At 45.2% G+C, this 15419-nt stretch overlaps 1 non-coding gene across 1 annotated transcript; it reads left to right on the top strand.

The window, feature by feature from the left end:
* Nucleotides 1–14071: 14071 nt before the first annotated feature.
* LOC122225752 lies at nucleotides 14072–14178 on the top strand. The gene has a single exon (XR_006205354.1). It is a non-coding gene; the product is annotated as a small nucleolar RNA U13 (small nucleolar RNA).
* Nucleotides 14179–15419: the final 1241 nt, after the last annotated feature.

Genomic DNA, 15419 nt, shown 5'->3' with positions numbered 1-15419 from the left:
GACAGCACAGAGCCTAGAGCCTGCTTCAGATTCTGTGTCTCCCTCTCTCTCTCTGCCCCTCCCTTGCTGATGCTTTGTCTCTGTCTCTGTCTCTCTCTCTCTTGCTCTCAAAAAATCAATAAACATTACGAGAAACCTGAATCATGCCTTTACACATGGACCTCCTACACCCCTCTCTTTTCAGGGTCTCCCTTTTGTGAGTCACTGCTCCTCTCTCGGGGGGTCATTGATCTCTTGTTTGCTACTGGATCATTCTCAGTAGCAACACGAATGTGCTCTTGTGTCACCCAAACTATACAAATAAATCCCTGGAACCCACCTTCTCCATCCCTTGTATTGTGCTAGTCCACCCCCAATCTTTTGGAAGACTCGTCTGCACGCACTACCTCTACTTCTGCCTCTCCTTCTTCACCTGTCCCCACACTCCACCAAAAATGATTTTGTTAAGTTCACACACAGCTTCTCTGATGTACAGCCACACCTTTCTTCCCTCAGCAGCATTTGACATAAGTGATCATTCCATCCTTCCTGAAATGCTGTCCTTTCTTGGGTCCCCTTTGGTCTTCCTCCTGCCTCTCTGGCCAGCCTTCTCTCCTTTCTAGGGCTTTTCTCCTCTGCCCGAACCCTAAATATTGGCGTTCTCCAGGGCCCTGTCCTGGGCCTGCATTTTTCTCTTTACTTCTCACCATGAGTGACGTCTTTTATTTTTAGTGCTCTAAATATCATTTATATGCCCCAAATTCACATCTCCAGCCCATGTGTTTGTCATCTGAGCTCCAGACTCCTATACCCATCTTTATAGATGACAAGTGGAAATTGCATCATAAGCCACAAAACAGAACAATTTATTCCCTTACTGCATACCTATTTCTCTTCTAGTTTTCCCCATCTCATTACACAGCTCTACTATGCACTCAAGAACTTTGAACCCATCAGCAAATCCATCCCCCCTTTCAATCTATCAACAAATCCCATTAATTCTCCAAAACCTGCCTCAAATATTTCCATTTCTTTCTATCCCTACTGGCACTGCTTAAATCCAGACCACCATCATCCCTCCCCTGGATGCCACCGGAGCCTCCTAGCTGGTCTCCTGTTTTACCCTAACCCATAAATTGGATCGATTGATTCCCCCCAATCACTGATTTGCAGGTTGGGTGCTCTTTTCTATACCAAATCCCCCACGTCTGCTGGGCTTCCCCCAATTATTTTACAAGACCTCTTGGAGAAGGGGCAAGGAGGGTGGCACAGTTTCTGTCCTCATGGAGCTTCCATTCCAATGTGATCTAAAGGAAAGGAGCCTAACTCTTTCTGGTCGTGACCTCGGGCCCACAAGGTGCTAACAGCTTTGACGCTGCCCTGACACCTGTGACTCTGGGCAGGCCTCAGTTTGCCTCCTCTGCAAAATGGGACGACAACGGGCAGCTCCAGCCCCTGGCGCTCCACTGGTACGTTGTGGAGGTAAAAGCGGAGGGGTGAGGTGGTGGTCTCCCAGGCCCCGCCAATTCCAAGCCCGGAAAGGCGGGGGGGGGGGGGGGGGGGGGGGGGGGAAAGAAGGCGGGGGGGCGGGGCCCGCGGCCACGTGGCTTGGGGCGCGCGCAGGTTCCGAGCGCCAACCGCCGGCAGCCCCGCCTGCCCCGCCCCCGCCCCCGGCGCGCGGCCGGCCCCTCCCCGGGGCTGGAAGGCTGAAGCCCTTTGTGGAGCGAGTCCGGCCGGAGCGCGAAGGAGCGCGGCGCGGGCTCGCCTGGGCACCGGGGCCCAGGCCAGGGGGGGCGGTCAGTGCCGGCCGTGTAGGTGGGAGGCGCCGGGGGTGTAGCGGGCCACCAGGCCCTGGAGAACCACTGAGCTGGGGGCCGGCAGAGCTGGGACACCGCCCCCGGGTTTCGCCGTGGGGGCGGGGGCGACGAGACCCCTCCCCCTTTTGTCTTAGGTACTCGGAGGTGGGGGGGGCTGCGCCCGGCCAGAGCAATTAGCCCAGCGCCGGGCCTGGAGCGACTGGGACTTGCAGTGTCCCGGCCTTGATTGCAATCACTGTGCGGGGGTGGGGGGAGGGGAAACAGAAAGGGAGTGGTAACTGGGCTGACGGAGGATAACTGCCATTATTAAGCACCGCGGGTTGGCCAGGAGCAGTCACCGCCTCTTCCTTCCCGAGGGGGCAGCCGAGGCACACGGGATACAAGCATGTGTCCTGGAATTGTGGAAGAGGCAGAGCTGGGATACGAACCTGGGACATGTGGCTCCTGGCCCGCACTGCGCCAGGATGAGGAAAACGTGTACGTGAAACAGGATTTGAAAACCTGGAAGGGTTTGATGAGTGGCAATAACCGGGCGAGCTCAGCCCTAATCGCCCGTGGGAAGACTTTTATCTTTTTTTTTTCTTAATAGGCAACACTTTCCTCCACCGTAAAAATGGTTGGACTTAGGAAAACTAATGACTAATATGTAAGTAGTGCTTTGCAACGCATAAAAAAGCACTTTCAATTACGTTGTCGTAGGTAATGCCTCACAATTAACTCCCCTAGTAAGCTTTTTTATTAGCCTCCTTGGAAGATGAAGACATTGTGTCCTAGAGAGTTTTGTTAGATCAGGGAGCAGTGATAGAGCATTACATTGAATAAGTCAAAGGTTTTTCAGGATAACTGCCTTGGATGAGCATAAAACTCAAGAACTCGAACATCCTGGGACCTCATCATCTGCTAGTTTAAAATACTTTTGCTGAATCTGCTTGCCCTTCCCGACTGTCAACAAACTGTACCTAAGCAACCCAAACTGCTACGACACAGCTATTATTTTTAATATTTCTTTCGGGTCTTGGCTGTGCTGCGATGAGTCCTTCAGGCAAAGTCACAACTGAGAGGGAGCCAGATGGGGAGTTGGTTGCATTCTGAATATTCCAACTGTTTTGGGTCTTCTAAGTAACAATTATTTTGAGGGCATTGGTGATAAATAATAATAATAATTTTGTCCTTCCTATTGACAGGTCCACCTCCTAGCAAATGTTTGGAATGAACATGAGAAATGTAAGTAGGGATTTTGAAGTATCAGTTAAAGGAACCTAAACTGTTTATTTAGGAAATACTGGCGGTTAATGTGGTGATAACCATTTCAGGATGTATAAAGTTAATTGGTAGACGCTTCTCAAATGCCCATTTTTGAGGACTGTATTTCATAATACACGGGGAGAGGTCTACACAGGTGGCAGGCAGTCTGTCATCACAAACACGACAGACACCCCGAGAGATGCGATTTTTTTCAGTCCCTATGGGTCTGTTAAAGGGAAGGTGGGCACTCTGTTTCCTAATGTCTGTGATGGGTACCAGGTGTTGTCTGGGCTAAATGTTTTCATTTATCCTGTAACCAGTTTTATCCTCACAACACACTTAAAAGGCAGGAGGAGTTCTTATCTTTTTTAGAAATGAGACTTAAGCTTAGGAAGGCTAAGTAAACCAGCCCTCTTGGAGCCAGAACAACTTTTCACTAAACCACACTTTTCACATTGTTGATCCGGGTTCAGAGACAACAAGTATTTCACGAACATCTACTTACGCCAGGTGCTTTTGAGTATTTTACTGAATCCTCATGACAGGCAGTCGTGCCTTTTGCTCATTTCAGCCGATCACTTTAGCAATCTATTAGCAATCTACTGATTGCTTGCAATCTATTAGCCAGCATTCAAAGGAAATAGTCGACTCCCTCATGTAGGACAGGAGATAAGCATGTGGAAGTCCACGGGAATGTTATGCCCCCCCTTTCTAAATATGATGGGTGTTGTGGGGATAGCAACAGCAGCAATTCCTTGAATATCGTCCTGACCTCTTCAAAAGGTTGGCTGCAGAGCACAAAATGTGGGACTTGTATGACAAATTGAGTTGCAAGAGCATTTTTTCCCACTGGTGACAATTGAGTCTGAAAATGCCATTGGTTTCCTGTGATAGATGCACACATAGTGATAAATGGCACTAACCATTGATCCGACACTTGGACCAATTAGCTGTTACTTATAAAAAAACATCAGGTGGAAATTCTGACATGGCTATAAGCCAGGCTGCGGGAAGGGGGCTGAATAGGTGGGCAAGGCACAGTTCCGAGTCTGAAGGGCCTCGGATGTTACCCTAAGACATTTGAGTTTTAACCTGTGGGCAGTGGGAGCCACTACAGTGTTTGAAAGGGAAGTGACCGGATGGGTATATACTTTAGGTGAAGTCCTACGGCAGAGTTGAGGATGGATTGGAGCAGGTGGAACTGGAAGCAGGGAGGTCAGGAAAAGAACTATTGCAGTTAGTTAATTGGAATGAACGTGGAGGTGTCCAGTAACTGATAAAAATGCTAACAGCTCTCATCCGTTGAGCTCTTCCTGTGTGGGGGGCTGTGTGTGCATTATCTTTGAGCTAAATCTCATTATCCCCATTTTACGGGGTAGGAGGCTATGCAGGTGACTTGTGTAAGGTCACACAGTGACTAAGTGATAGAGCCAGAGTTCAAATCCACGTCTGTCTGAATCTAAAGCCTTAAGGCTGCAAATCTAAATCTATGTTGCAAACATAAACACCTGTGACTAGTATTAGGCAGACTATCCAGATCTTTGTACAGCGGAAATTGCCGTATAAAGTACCAGTCTGGTTGATTTGTATCTCAGACACATCCCAAATCTGCCCTCTTACCTCCTTACCCTACTACCCCGGATGAGTCACCATCATTTCCTGCCTGTGGTCCTCCAGTAGATGCCTATTTTCCCAGTGTCTTCACTTGCCAACTGAAAACCTATTCTTCACCTAACAGCCTGAATGATCTCTTTAAAATATAAATCAGGGACACCTGGCTGGCTCAATGGGTAGAGCATGAGACTATTGACCTTGGGGTCCTGAGTTTGAGCCCCACGTCGGGCGTAGAGATTACTTACAAAAAATAAAAATGAAAATGCATAGAAGCTGCAAAAATAAAATATAAATCAAACTATGCCCTCCTCCTTCTTAAAACACGTGCCTGGTTCCTTCATCACTCTTAAAATCTGATTCCTTACCTTGAGTTATAGGGGCCTATATGATCTGTCAGCTACCTGCCTAGCCCATTTCATTTTGTTCCTTTCTCATTGAATTTCAGCCCTACTGCCTTTCTTTCTGTCGCTGGAACATGCCAAGCTTGTTCTTGCCTTGGGGAATTTGCACTTGTAGTTTCTTTCTAGAATGTTCTTTTCCTAGATACTCTCATGTCTGGCTGCTTCTTGCCATTTAGGTTTCAGTTCAAATGTTGTCTCCTCAGAAAGGCCTTTCCTGAGCACCCAATGTAGTTTGTGAAGCTCTCTACCATATCACCTCTTAAAGTTTTCTTCATTGAATCTATGGCCACACCACCCTGAACACGCCCGATCTTGTCTGATCTCAGAAGCTAAGCAGGGTCGGGTCTGGTTTGTACTGGGGCGCCTGGGTGGCTCAGTCGGTTAAGCGGCCGACTTCGGCTCAGGTCACGATCTCACAGTCCGTGAGTTTGAGCCCCGCGTCAGGCTCTGTGCTGACAGCTCAGAGACTGGGGCCTGCTTCAGATTCTGTGTCTCCCTCTCTCTCTGACCCTCCCTCATTCATGCTCTGTCTCTCTCTGTCTCAAAAATAAATAAACAAAAAATTTTTAAAGCATCCGACTTCAGCTCAGGTCATACTTTCGTAGCTTGTGGGTTCCAGCCCCGCAAGGGGCTCTGTGCTGACAGCTCAGAGCCTGGAACCTGCTTTGGATTCTGTGTCTCCCTCTCTCTCTGTGACTCCCCCACCCGTGCTCTGTCTTTCTCTCTCCTTCTCAAAAATAAATAATAAAAAACATTAAGATTAAAAAAAAAACTTAAAGTTTCTTCATTGAACTTATCACAATATACTATTTAGTGTTTATTTATTTTCTGCTTCCCTGAATTGTAATAGCTAAGACTTATCGAATGCTTACTCTTGTTAGCCACTATTCCAAGTGCTTTAATACGTATGTATGTATATATACATATGTATTTTATATACATACATATCTATTTTAATATGTATGTATATATGTATATATATACACACACATACATATTAAAGTTTATTTATCTATTTTGAGAGAGTGCAAGTGGGGAAGGGGCAGAGAGAGAATCCCGAGCAGGCTCTGCACAACTAACGTAGGGCCCCATCTCGCAAACCAAGAGATCATGCATGACCTGAGCTGAAGTCAGACGCTTAACCAACTGAGCCACCCAGGTGCCCCTATTTTTTGTATTAAAAAAAAAAATGTTTATTTATTTATTTTGAGAAAGAGAGGCAGAGAGAGTGCATGCACATGAGCAGGGGAGGGGCAAAGAGAGAAGGAGAGAGACTGTTCAGCAGGCTCCATGCTATCTGCACAGAGCCTGATGTGGGCTCAATCTCACAAACTGTGAGATCATGATCTGAGCCAAAATCAAGAGCTGGATGCTTAACTAACTGAGCCACCCAGGTGCCCCTTCTTGTCTTTTTTATGCTAGCTACTCTGACAGGTGTAAGGTGATAGCTCATTGTGGTTTTGTTTTGCATTTCCCTATGATGAGTGATATTGAGCATCTTTCCATTTGTCTGTTGGCCATCTGTATGTTTTCTTTGGAAAAATGTCTATTCCGGTCCTCTGCCCATTTTTTTTAATTTTAATTTTCTTAATCTGTAAATCCAACGTGGGGTTCTAACTCACAACCCCAAGGTCAAGAGTTGAGCATGCTCTACCAACGGAGCTAGCCAGGCACCCCTGCCCAGTTTTTAAATGTTTGTTTGTTTGTTTGAAAGAGAGAGAGGGAGGGAGGGAGGGAGAGAGCAAGCCAGGGAGGGGCAGAAAGAGAAGGAAAGAGAAATCCCAAGCAGGCTTTGCACTGTCAGCTCAGTGCCTGATAAGGGGCTTGAACTCACGAACTCTGAGATCATGACCTGAGTTAAAACCAAGTTAAAACCAAGAGCTGGACTGATCCACGCAGGCATCCCTCCCCTGATCATTTTTAATTGGATTTTTGGGATTTTTGTTTTGTTTTAGCTTTGAGTTATATTCTTTATATATTTTGGGTATTAATCCCTTATGGGATATATCATTTGCAAATATCTTCTCCCATTCAGTAGGTTGCCTTTTCCTTTTGTTGATGGTTTCCCTCTCTGTGCAACAATAGCTTTTTATTTTGGTGTAATCCCAATAGTTTATTTTTGCTTTTGTTTCCCTTGCCTGAGGAGTCGTATCCAGAAAAATGTTGCTAGTGTCATTATCAAAGAAATTAACTGCTTCTGCTTTCTTCTAAGAGTTTTATGGTTTCAGGTCTCACATTTGGATCTCTAATTCATTTTGAGTTTATTTTTGTGTATTGTGTAAGAAAGTGGTCCAGTTTCATTCTTTTGCGTGTAGATATCCAGTTTTCCCAGTACATTTAATGAAGAGATCATCTTTTGTCCATTGAATATCCTTGCCTCTTTTGTTGTAGATTAATTAAGCATATGTGTGGATTTTGTTCCAGGTTCTCTATTCCTTTTTTTTTTTTTTCTTAATTTACTTAATTTATTTATTATTTTTTTTTAATTTTTTTTTTAATGTTTATTTATTTTTGAGACAGAGAGAGACAGAGCATGAACGGGGGAGGGTCAGAGAGAGAGGGAGACACAGAATCTGAAACAGGCTCCAGGCTCTGAGCCGTCAGCACAGAGCCCAACGTGGGGCTCGAACTCACGGACCGTGAGATCATGACCTGAGCCGAAGTCGGCCGCTTAACCGACTGAGCCACCCAGGCGCCCCAACTTAATTTATTTTTAAATGTTTGTTTATTTTTGAGAGAGAGAGAATGAGCAGGGGAGGGGCAGAGAGAGAGGGGGACAGAGAGAGTCTGAAGTGGACTCTGTGCTGACAGCAGACAGCCCCATGCAGGGCTTGAACTCACGAGCCATGATGTCATGACCTGAGCCAAAGTTGGATGGTTAACTGACTAAACCACCCAGGTGCCCCCTGCCCAAGATTTTATTTTTAAGTAATCTCTATACCCAGTGTGGAGCTCAGACTCACAACCACAAGATCAAGAGTCGCATGCTCTACCTACCAAGCCATCCAGGCGCCCCGTGTGCTCATAACTCTTTACCGTTGATCTGTGTGTCCATTTTTTGTGTCCACACCGTACTGTTTTAATTACCACAGCTTTGTAGTAATCTGGGATTGTGATAGTGCCAGCCTGCTCTTCTTTTTCAAGATTTGCTTGGCTATTCAGGATCTTTTGTGGTTCCAAACAAAATTTTAACTATGTGTTCTAGTTCTGGGGAAACCTGTACCCACACTCTTAATTAAGTGAGAGCAGACACCTTCTCTTTCCCACCTCTGCGTCCCAGCACCTTGGACATTGCACGGTGTTTTGCAGGCTCTTAATTACAATCGTGGAATGAAAGATTATAGTCACAATAGAAATAGAACTACATTATTAACCAAAAGTTAGGAATTAGCCTTGATTTTGCTCTCTGCCACTCACAATTCCTTCTGCAAATTCTGCAAAGAAGCAGAACTTCTCACCTGTAATATATATCTCCATATGTCCACTTGCTGCGTTCCCACTGCTACCACCCTTCTCCAGCTCTTGGTTGACTTCGTCCTAGATGTCACTGCTACCTCCCAGTGGTTACCTAAATCACTGGCCTCAGGCACCTCTTCTGACTGCTTATTGGTATCTGCTGAAGCAAAGAATCAGGTGCACTATTAGGGCAGAAATATATTTTTTTAAGCTTGTTTATTTTGAGAGAGAGAGAGAGAGAGAGAGAACTGGCAGGGGAGGGGCAGAGAGAGAGAGAGAGGGAGAGAGAGAATCCTAACCAGGATCCCGTGTTGTCAGTGCAGAGCCCAGCGTGGGGCTTCATCTTGCAAACCATGAGATCGTGACCTAAAGGGCAGAAATGTGTATTTCTGTTGAATGAAAATTTCCTGGCTGACCCTAGCGTGTTAGTTCGCTGTAACAAAGTGCCACAGACTGTGTGGCGTAAACAGCAGAAGTTTACTTTTTCTGGAGGCCGGAAGTCCAAGATCAAAGTGTCGGCAGGTTTTCTTTCTTCGGAGGCCTCTCTCCTGGGCGTGCAGATGCCAGCTTCTCGCTGTGTCCTCCCATGGTCATTCATTTGTGTGCACGTGTTTGTGTCCTAATCTCTTCTTACAAGGATACCAGTCATAGGGCCCACCTACATGACCTCATTTTACCTTGATTATATCTTTTTTTTTTAATGTTTATTATTTTTTGAGAGAGAGAGAAAGAGAGAGCAGGAGAGGGGCAGAGAGAGAGGGAGAGAGAGAATCCTCAGCAGGTTCTGTGTTGTCAACTCAGAGTCCGACACGGGGCTTGAACTCACAAACTGTGAGATCATGACCTGAGCCAAAATCATATGCTCAACCAACTGAGTCACCCAGGTGCCCCTACCTTGATTATATCTTGGCCCTGTCTCCAAACACAGTCACAGTCACAGTCACAGATTTAAAGAGGTTGGGATGCAGTTGAGCCCATAACACAAGTGACATCTGTCCGGTGCTGCACAAAGCTGCCGGCTTGAGGTAGTTTCAGCAGGAGCTCACACTACATTCCTTTAGGTGCCATCCTGTGTCTGCAAAGCTGTTTGTTAGATGTTGTTGTGATAAAAAGTATTGTGCGTGATGTGGAACCAGAAATGATTCCTGATTCCGAGGTTTGAGGAGGTGTGCGGTGCTAAACAGGCATTCAGTTCTTGGGACAGAAATACTGAGTTTGTTTGGGCTTATCTGCTTAATGAACAGAACTGTTAGGTATTTCTGGAGACCTAGGGAGTCATGAAACAATTACTGAAACACTGGCTGCCCCATGAATTGTGAAAAGTTGGGAGCCTTTACTCCAAACAAGTCAGCAACACCAGGGAAGATTTTAATTATACAGGTTTCCCCACGTCCCACCCGAGACCCTATTGAAAAAAGTATCTGGGAGTTGAGCCCTGGGTCAGTTTCGGGATCCACTGGTCTAGCCTAACCCCTTCGTTAAGTCCTAGAAAGGGAAATCTTTTGCCAGAGGTCATACAGCAAGTTAGTGGCTGAGCTGGGACTAGAATCCAGATTCTAAAGGAATCCATCAGATTCTCTTCCTCTTCATCAGCATTTCCCATACCCACACCTGCAGATGTTGTCATGACCGTCTGCTGCTTGAAAACAGACATGGCTCAGGGGCGCCTGGGTGGCTTAGTCGGTTCAGTGTCCCAACTTCTGCTTGGGTTGTGATCTCGCGGTTTGTGAGTTTGAGCCCTGCGTTGGGCTCTGTGCTGACAGCTCGGAGCCTGGAGCCTGCTTCAGATTCTGTGTCTCCCTCTCTCTCTGCCCCTCCCCTGTTCACGCTCTGCCTCTCTCTCTCTCTCAATAATAAATAAACTTTAAAAAACAAAACAAAACAAAACTAAACAGACATGGCCCTGACCTCAAAGACAGCAATTACATGGACAAACTCCATATTGAATACATCAGTTGCATTTTAAAAATTTATATCGTATAAGATCTGTATGAGGAAAACTGTGAAACTCATGAAAGAATTTAAAGATAAAGGGAGAGATATTTCATGTTTATGGATGGAAAGACTCCATATTGTCAAGATGTCCGTTCTTTTCAACTTGATCTATAGATTCAGTTCAATCTCAAGATCCCACAAGTTCTTTTGTGGATTCTAAAGTTTGTATGTAGAGGCAAAAAGAATAACTAAGCACTGAGAACAAAGTCAGGGGCGCCCAGGTGGCTCAGTCGGTTAAGCGTCCGAGTTCAGTTCAGGTTGTGGTCTCGTGGTTCATGAGTTCGAGCCCTGCGTCAGGCTCTGTGCTGACAGCTCAGAGCCTGGAGCCAGCTTCTGATTCTGTGTCTCCCTCTCTCTGCCCACCCCCCCTCTCAAAAATAAATACACATGAAAAAGAAAAAAAAAAAAAAAAAAGAAAAAGGAAAGTCTGAGCGATGTGGGCAGACCAGGTCCAAGGATCCAGAGGGGTTCCTACAGGACCAGCCGAGAGGATCCCTAGCTGCACGCAGGGTAGAGATCCAATGCAGGCCAGCAGGAGGTGAGAGGAGAGTTTACTGAAGGTGCAAAGAGAGTGCAGGTACAGAGTGTCTGGGAGACTGAGAGAGGAAAGGAGAGGGTCTCATCTTTGCTCAGGATCTGGGGTTTTGACTGAGGCTTATAGTCTGGTGTATGTGCCCTCTCAGGCATCAAGGAACCTGTTAGAACAAAGACAAAGGCTCAAGTGTTACTTCTTGGCGCCAGAGGGTTTTGGCATTGAGATGTCTAGCACCAGTGGTCTGGAATACGCATATGATGGTTCTGTTGGTCGTTCTCAACTGGTCCTCCTTTAGATGTTGTCTATTCTAAAGAAATCATCAACTCCTTGTCCCTTACAAGGAAGGTGTGCACTATGTGCATTATGAGGCTTGTGTGAAGTGAGGTGTGCAGGTCCTAGCAAGATTGGAAGTGGGAAAAGGAGCAAAAAGCAGATTAAAAAATTTTTTTTTAATGTTTGTTTATTTTTGAGAGAGAATGAATGGGGAAGGGGCAGAGAGAGAGGGAGACACAGAATCCGAAGCAGGTTCCAGGCTCCGAGCTGTCAGCACAGAGCCCGACACGGGGCTCGAACCCACAAACCGCGAGATCATGACCTGAGCCGAGGTGAGATGCGTAACTGACTGAGCCACCCAGGCGCCTGGCAAAGAGCAGAGTTTCATGGAGTCTTTTGGTTTCTCCATCTCCAGAGGACTGATACCACCCAACTTCAAGGCTTCCTATAAAGCTACAGTAATCAAGCCAATGTGGTATTGGTGAGGAATAGACAAATAGGTTAATGGAACAGAATGGAAAGCCCAGAAATAGACCCACATAAAAACAGTTGACTCCTTGACCAAGGAGAAAAGGCAATGCAATAGAGCAAAGGTAGCCTTTCAACAAATGGTGTAGAACAATTGGGCATCCAAATGCAAAAAAAAAAAAAAGAATCCAGACATAGACCATACATCCTTGACAACTTATTTTTTTTTAATTTTTCTTGAGTTTATTTATTTATTTATTTTATGAGAGAGCGAGAGCACAAACAGGGGAGGGGCAGAGAGAAGGAGAGACAGAATCCTAAGCAGGCTCTGGACCATTAGCCCAGAGCCCTATGGGGGGCTCGAACCCATGAACCTTGAGATCATGACCTGAGCTGAGATCAAGAGTTGGATGCTTAACTGGCTGAGCCACCCAGGCACCTCAATCCTTGACAAAATTTAACTTGAAATGAATCATAGACCTAAATGTAAAATGCAAAGCTACAAAACCCCTAGGAGATAACATAGGGTAAAAATATGGATGATCATGGAGATGGTGATGACTTTTTTAACTTTTTTCTTCTTGAGAGACAGTGAGAGAAGGTAAGAGCACATGAGCAGGGGAGGGGCAGAAAGAGAAGGAGAAGAGAGAATCCTAAGCAGGCTCTGCACTGATAGCAGAGGGGATCAATCTCACAACTGTGACATGTTCACTTGAGCCGAAATCAAGAGTCAGACACTTAACCAACTAAGCCACCTAGGCGCCCCAAGATTTTTATTTATTTATTAAAAGTAATCTCCACCCATTGTGGGGCTTGAACTTACAAGCCTGAGATTGAGTCCCACGCTCTACCCACTGAGCCAGGCAGGCGCCCCATGGTGATGACTTTCTAGATACAACAAAGGCGTGATCCATGAAAGAAAGAATTGAGAAACTGGACTTCATTAAAATTAAACATTTTTGCTCTACAAAGGACACTGTCAAGAGAACGAAGAGCCAGACTGGGAGAAAATATTTGCAAAGGACATCTCTGATAAAGGACCAAGATCCACAACATAAAAAGAACTCTTAAAATGCAATGATAAGAAACTAACCTGATTTTTAAAATGGGCCAGAGATCTTAATAGACACAACAGATGGCAAGTAAGCATATGAAAAGATGCCCTACATCATGTAACACCAATGAACTGCAAAAAAACGAGGTGCCAGTATACACCTATTGGAATCGCCAAAATGCTGGCAGGGATATGGAACAGCAGGAACTTTCATTCACTGCTAGTGGGAATGCAAAATGGTACATTCAATTTGGAAGACAGTTTGATGGTTTCTAACAAAACTAAGCATAACCTAACCCTACCATCCGGCAATTGTACTTCTTGGTCTCTACTCAAAGGAGTCGAAAGCTTGTGTCCACACAAGAACTTGCATATGGACGTTCATAAGTGTCTTTCTTCGTAGTTGCCAAAAGACAAATGGAGAGATAAACTGTGGTCCATCCAGACAATGGGATATTATTCAGTGCTAAAAAGAAACGATCTAGCAAGCCATGAAAAGACAATGGAGGAACCTTGAATGTGTATAACTAAGTGAAAGAAGCCAATCTGAAAAGACTACATGCTGTATGAGTCCACTTATATGACATTCTAGAATAGGTAAAACCATGGAGACCATAAAAGATCAGTGGTTGTTAGGGGGAGGGAGAGATGAAGAGACAAGGGCACAGAGGATTTTTAGGGCAGTGAAAGTATTCCATGTGATGCTGTAATGGTGGATGCGTGTCATACGTTTGCCTAAACTCACAGAACGTACAACACCAAGGGTAAGCCCTAAGTAAACTGTGGAGTTAGGGTGATAACGATGTGTCCATGTAGGTTCATCAGTTATAACAAATGTACTGCTCTGGTGGGACATGTTCACAATGGGGGAGGCCATGAATGTATGCAGGCCAGGGGCGTATAGGAAATCTCTGTACTTTCCACTCAATGTATTTATTTTTTATTAAATTTTTTTTTCACATTTATTTTTGAGAGACCGAGCGAGATAGAGTATGAGCGGGATAGGGGCAGAGAGAGAGGGGGGGGACACAGAGTCTGAAGCAGGCTCCAGGCTCTGAGCTAGCTGTCAACACAGAGCCTGACACGGGGCTCAAACTCGTGGACCATGAGATCATGATCTGAGCTGAAGTCGGATTCTTAACTGACTGAACCACCCAGGCGCCCCTCTTTCCACTCAATTTAGCTTTGAACCTAAAACTCTAAAAATTAGAAGTCTAATAAAAAATTTTTGTAGATCCTTTTGTGGGTCATAGATGTGATGATTGAGAGTTCATGCTGTTATTGTGTGAGAAGTGCTTTCCTCAAACCTTATTGTGGCACTGGCACATTACCTGTCTGATGTGGAAACAAATGTATCTAGAAGTTCATAAACAAGTTTAAGTGTCCCCATTAGAGCTACCCATGTAGTGAAGTAAAAAGAGGGCTGTGGGAATTATACAACTCGAAGCAATCAAAAAATATTTTAATGAGTATTTACCATGTGCCTTTTGAAAGACACAGGGAACTATAAAAGAAATATAAAAGGTTGTTGCTGGGATATCTGGCTGTCTCCGTTGGTAGAGCATGCGACTCTTGATCTCAGGGTCGTGAGTTCAAGCCCCACATTGAACGTAGAGCCTATGAAAAAAGATAATAGAGGCACCTGGGTGATTGAGTTAGTTAAGTTTCTGACTCTTGATTTCTGTTCAGGCCATGATCTTGAGGTCATGGGGTCAAGCCCCACATGGGGCTCTGCACTAACAATAGAAAGCCTGTTTGGGATTCTCTCTCTCTCTCTCTCTCTGCCCCTCCCCCCCTCAAAATAAATAAACTTAGAAGAAATAAAATAAAAAATAAAATAAGAAATAAAATCTTGGAGCACCTGGATGGCCCAGTTAAGTGCCAAATCTTGATTTCGGCTCAGGTCATGATCTTATGGTCGTGGGATTGAGCCTCACTCTGGGCTCTGCTATGAGCATGGAATCTGCCTGATCTCTCTCCCTTTCTTTCTATCCCTTCCCCCTCTCTCTCTCTCTCTCTCTCTCTCTGTAAATAAATAAATAAACATTAAAATTGTCCTGAATTGTGATAAATCAATAATACAAATGAACTTTAAAACTACTGCCCCCACCCCCTGCCCCCACCGCTCTGTTCCAACTCTGTATCTGTAATTCAGAGGTCGAGAAAAAGTGTTCATTGTTAATGGTGTGTTCTCTAGCAGATGTGTGACATCTTGTTTGCCTCAAGTGACAGAAGGAATATAAAAAAAAAATACTCTGTAAACTATAAAGTGCTTTACAGAAACAGATTATTAGCGTTGCTTTGTGAGATGAACAGCTTAGTTCCAGTACCTGTTGAAATAATACAGTGAGGGGCGCCTGGGTGATTCAGCCGGTTAAGCGTCTGACTTCAGCTCAGGTCATGACCTCACAGTTCGAGGGTTCAAGCCCCGTGTCGGGCTCTGTGCTGACAGCTGAGCCTGGAGCCTGCTGCAGATTCTGTGTCTCCCTTGCTCTTTGCCTCTCCCCTGCTTGTGGTCTCTCTCTCTCCTTCTCTCTCTCTCTCTCTCTCTCAAAAATACGTAAGTATCAAAAAAAAAAAAA

The sequence above is a fragment of the Panthera leo genome, chromosome B4 (assembly GCF_018350215.1).
Source record: "Panthera leo isolate Ple1 chromosome B4, P.leo_Ple1_pat1.1, whole genome shotgun sequence".
In the NCBI taxonomy this organism is placed as follows: Eukaryota; Metazoa; Chordata; class Mammalia; order Carnivora; family Felidae; genus Panthera; species Panthera leo.
Note: the sequence above shows the minus strand (reverse complement) of the source record. Positions and strands in the feature narration are given on the sequence as shown.